Raw genomic sequence first — 5,650 nt, forward strand, 5'->3', positions numbered from 1 at the left:
TTATTCGCTAACGGCCTGCCCCAGCACCCTGCCCCCCCACCCTCTACGAGCACACGGCCACACGCACTCCATTCCTTTCCTGCCTGGAAAACTTGGACATTAAAAGAACTTGAGTCTCACAAGTTCTAGATTCTATATGTTCCAATTACAGATTTATTTCATTAACCAGTTCGAATATTTTCTTGACTTTCTACTTCCTAGTCTGAAATGGGAGATTTTTTTAATTAGAAATGTTTTGTGGTTTTTATAAAACCGATACACGTACTGGGGTGACTTACTCTAATACAGGAGAATCAATCTCTTCTTGTTTCTTTCTTAATTTATACCATTGTTAAGTTCCACAGACCAACAATGACCGCAACCCACCTCTTGCTCAACACATATGGTGAGAAAAATTTTTTTTTTAATTTTTGAGTTCTTCAAGGTAGGAACTCAACCCAATTGCCAAGAATTGGACAAGGAGACCCGCTTAGGGAATCCTCCAACTACCTGAACCTGAGAGGTGTCTTTGGGGACGGGCAAGAGCCCTGCATTCCGAAGTCACCAGATAGATGGGAAGGGAGACGAGACGGAGCCCTCGGACCCTATCCTTCCCCCCTCAAGCAGAGCTCTGCCTTGGAAAATAGATGGTTTATGGCTCTTTATCTCTTTCGTGTGACATTTTTTTCCCCCAGCCATGACCCATTCCACAGTTGAGAGAAGATGCAGGGGGGATCAGGACAGAAGGAGTTCAGAACTATTGGGCTCCGTAGAGAAAGAGCTTCTCTGTCAAAGACACAAGTGGCTTGCCATGCTGAGGATGAGGATGCCCCAGGAGAAGGGGCTTCTGCTCTTTCTTCTTCAGACCAAGTCTCCTTCGGAAGACTTCCCTCATTGGCCTCCCGCCACTTCCGTCTTCTCTTTTCCTCCCGACTTACTCCACCACATGCTGATACAGAGCCTAGGGCAGGACAGTGACAGGGTGGCCCTTTCCTATTTCGTGCCCTTTTGAAGAATACTGTTCTGTCATCCACCCGTTCATTCGCTTACCTGGTCTGTGTTTAGGCCACTGTGCTCCATACTGTGTGTTGACCCTGGGGAGGGGGGATATATAAAATCTCACTGCACACATATTCCTCTGGTTCGTGCTGTCGACCCACCTGGCATTTATTGTTTAAATTAGTTGCAGTTAAGCAGTCAGGAGATTTCACACAACAATCTGTATCTGGGGCTTCTCTTAAAAAATTGGAAAACCAGGGGCGCCTGGGTGGCGCAGTCGGTTAAGCGTCCGACTTCAGCCAGGTCACGATCTCGCGGTCCGGGAGTTCGAGCCCCGCGTCAGGCTCTGGGCTGATGGCTCGGAGCCTGGAGCCTGTTTCCGATTCTGTGTCTCCCTCTCTCTCTGCCCCTCCCCCATTCATGCTCTGTCTCTCTCTGTCCCAAAAATAAATAAACGTTGAAAAAAAAATGTATAAAAAAACAAAAATTGGAAAATCAGCTAACAACAGATCTTCAGGCTTGGTAAGGATACCGTCGTTGAATATCCGGCTGCTTTCAAATGCGGGGTGTACAATCCAATCGACCACAGTCTCTAGCAGTGTCTGTCGTCTCCCTGAATCTGAAGCTGGGTGACAAGCTGCCATTTATTCTTTCAAATATCCGATTATTCTACTTCCAGTAGATTTAGGAGAAGAGTGGCTTTTTACCCATGTCTCTACCAAAAGTGGGGAAACAAAAGAGAGAATGAGAACTCGGAGTTTCAAGAAAAAAAGATCATTTCTTTCTGAAAGTAAAAAAAAAAAAAAAATAGTCCTAAATAAATACACAAGTGTGCCTTTGTCAATGAAATACAAATAAAGATACTATTATGAAATTAGTTATAGTAAGAATGATGGCAGGCTTGTGCTGAAGAACGGAATGAACTAAAAAACACAACTAAACTTGAAACAGGGCTTCTTTTTCGTGTTCTTCAATGTAATATTGGCCACTAGAGAAGGCAGCTATGCGTTTAATAAAAACCAAGAAGTTTCCCAAGCACAAACACCTTCATAGAGGGCAAATCTATAGAAGAATGTCTCCTGAGGGCAAAAAATATTACGTTTCCTGAAGAGAATCAAGCTGAGGCTGATGTTCAGGAAGTTGAACATATGGTTGGAACTGAAAGGCTAAGCATACGAAAATTTCAATTAACTCATGGCATTTTTCTATGGCAACTTGTAAGATTATAAGTATAAATAACACCACTTGGAATATCTGTATTCATTTCAACATCATTAAAATTAAGATGGGACTTTGGTCACGGCACCTACAGTGTACTAAGTCCTATCAGATACTAATCCTATGTAAGATACTAATCCTATATAATGAACCACCCTGGAACTTCTATTTATCTTAGGATTTTGCACTTGGGCGGCATGGGCCGGATTCAGTTAGACAGTTCTTATCGCCTGGGCAGTGCTGGGCTGATGTGTCTGGACTCTCTGACGTCAGCAGAAGGATGGCTTTGGGCTGTCTGGTTTGTGATGGCCTGACTTGGGGTGGCTGGGATCGTGGGGTCCTCTCCCATGGTCTTTTATCCTCAGCAAACTGGTCCGGGCTCGGTCCCATGGCAGCTATTGTGAAGGCAGATCCTACAAAGCCTCTTGAGATAAACATCTGCAACTTGCACAGCTGCCCCTTCTATTGGCCAAAACAAGTCACAAGGCGAGACCACATTAAAGACGTACAGAAGCAGATTCCCTCTTCGTGAGAGGAGCGGCAAAGTCACATTATAAGATCATTCATGCAGGGAAGGGAAGAATTTGTGGCCATTTTTGCAATCTGCTGTAAGTCCTGAAAAGTTGGGTACAGCCCAGGCAAACATAGCCAACAGAACGTAGATCTGTTCCGACATTGGGCAGTGCTGACACCACACTTGTAAAATGCCAGACCCCACAGGCTTTGATTTCACACTGCTTAAAATAGGCTGAGTCAGAATAAAACAGATGCCAGGGGCACCAGTCTAGGAGAAGCAATTAAACCAGAGTAAATCGGTAAAATGTAAACTTGCCCCATTCCCATAAGGTAGAGAGCACCCTCAGTGCAATGTTTTTAATGTTTAAAAGGATCTGAAGTGATGCAGGGCTTGAACTCATGAACAGCAAGATCATGACCTGAGCCGAAGTCAGACGCTTAACCAAATGAGCCACCCAGGCGCCCCTCCAGTGTCATTTTTTAAATCATGCCTCTCCAAATCCTTCCCTCTGTTGAGGTCTTGGTGATGTGCAGTTCCAGCTAAAAACGGGTAGTCACAGATGAAATTTGGAAGCCAAATGCAGTTTAATACTGTTTGCCAGTGGATGGGTGATTTTACTTTGGTGCTATCAGGGAGCAAGGATTCCTGTCCCCTTCGAGGTCCTTCTGCTGGACAAAGAGTCCAATTGACATGAAACAGATTCACAGGGGAAAATCAAATCTAATAGCGTTTATACGGGGACTCCACGCAGACACGGAAATTCCGAAGACAGTCAGGCAAAATGAGGTCAGTACGTCACCCTGAACTAAGGAGAAGGGGGCAGGGGTCTGGGACTTCCGAGGGGAGGCAAGTAGTTCACAGGGCGACAAGGAGAACAGATGTTTGATAATTAGATGTTTGCCCTGCCATACAGATGGGTCACTCAGATCGAATTTATCTCTGCTCATAACCCTTATCCTGGGAAAGACCCCAGTTTAGAGTCTTCTGTGTGGTTAAGGGAGGAAAGTTTCTCTTGAGCCTGTAGGGTCTTGATTGCCTTCTGCTCAGAATAACCTTTATGCTAGAGTGGCCTACCTTGGAACAGCCTGCCCTCGGCCCCTATAGTATCTAAGTTTTGTTTTTTATTTTATTCATTCATTCATTCGATTATAGTTGACATTCAATGTTACACTAATTTCAGACGTACGACATACGCATCTAAATTTTAAATTCTCTAACATATTGACCTCCAGTGATTTTGGTTTGGGAAATCACAAAATTGGACTAAAAGTTACAGTTTAAAACAATTCTTATTTTGCTGATTTTTTTTTCAAAATGTTTTAGTCAACGGAGGTGAAATAGTAAAAAAAAAAAAAATGGTTTCTGCTGTTGGAGAGGAAAAATTCTTATCCACCCTTCAAGATTCTTCTGACTGGTCTAAGAATTGAAATGACATGAGACAGATTAATGAGAGAAAATACACTTTAAGGACATCCATACGGGGAATCCACATAAAGGAGATCCCAAAGACGTTGGGCAAAATGAGGTATTTACGTCATTCTGAACTAAGGTGAACTAAGAGCTGGGCTTCAGAGGGAAGGAAAACCATGAACAGGAAGATGGAAAAGTCAATGTCGGATAAACAAATGTCTGGGGGCCGCCGGCAGCCATGGGACGAAGGGAGGAATTCTAACACAGGCTTCGCTCAGCTGCTTCTGCCAGGCTAGTTCGTATTACTCTACAGTTCTCGATGGTGATGCTTCTCTTCTTGGGGCAGGTCCTCCGTCTAAATTCTTAGGAGGAGAGGGTATCAGAGTTTCTTTCGGAGTCTTTAGGGCTTTGACTGTTTTAGTTCGAAAAAATCTGCATGCCAAAGTGGCACATCTTGGGGCCACTCATTCTGATCCCCGTGCTACCTATAAACGAAATCAGTGATAAATCAAGCTGTATTATGACTGGCTAGTTTAGGTTCAAATATAAAATTCTTGGATCCTTTGGATTCCCTGCAGAACGTGACAACGTAAGGAACGTAAGCTCTTGGCCGCTGGCCCCAAGCCCACAGGGTCCTCCTTGTCCCCCGCCCCCAGCTCTGTCTTGCAGCACAATACATGTGGGCGAGCCGCCCGCATGCAGCCTTCTTCCACAGCCTGCAAACAGTGCCACCTTGGCCATCCCTCCGAAAAAGATAAGCAAATATGACAAAATGTGAACAATTGCCGAATCTAGGTGAAGAACACACAGATATTTATTGTCCTGCTCTTGCCATTTTTCTAGAAGTTTTAATTAAAAAAAAATGTAGGATAGACAGAGAACAAACGGAGGGTTGCTGGAGGGGTGGGGTGGGGGGATGGGCTAGGCGGGGGATGGGCATTCAGGAGGACACTTGTTCGGATGAGCACTGGGCGTTGCATGGAAGTGATAAATCACCGGGTTCTACTCCTAAAGCCGATACTACGTATGTTAATGAATTTGAACTTAGATTTTTTAAATATATAAAGTTTGAAAATTAAAAAAAAAAAAACTTTAATGTAGGGAAAAAATAGGGTTTTGTTAAAAAAAAAAAAAAAAGTCTCAAAGTAGCAAAGTGGATCTGCCTTGACCTGTGCAAGTGACAGAGCAAACCCACAGCTGGGCCTCAGGCTACAAATCCAGAGTCTGTTCCACACGCTCTCCCACTTCAGTGTGGGTGCGAGTCTGGAATAGGGTGCACTAAGGAGCTGTGATTCTGTTCTAATTTGGCCCAGTTTTCAAGCAAAAAGATCTGTGTGTTCACGGGGCCCCTGGGTGGCTCAGGCGGTTAAGCGTCCGACTTCAGCTCAGGTCATGATCTCGCGGTCTGTGAGTTCAAGCCCTGCATCAGGCTCTGTACTGATGGCTCAGAGCCTGGAACCTGTTTCAGATTCTGTGTCTCCCTCTCTCTCTCTGGCCCTCCCCCGTTCATGCTCTGTCTCTCTCTGT

The sequence above is a fragment of the Prionailurus bengalensis genome, chromosome E4 (assembly GCF_016509475.1).
Source record: "Prionailurus bengalensis isolate Pbe53 chromosome E4, Fcat_Pben_1.1_paternal_pri, whole genome shotgun sequence".
Taxonomy (NCBI): Eukaryota; Metazoa; Chordata; class Mammalia; order Carnivora; family Felidae; genus Prionailurus; species Prionailurus bengalensis.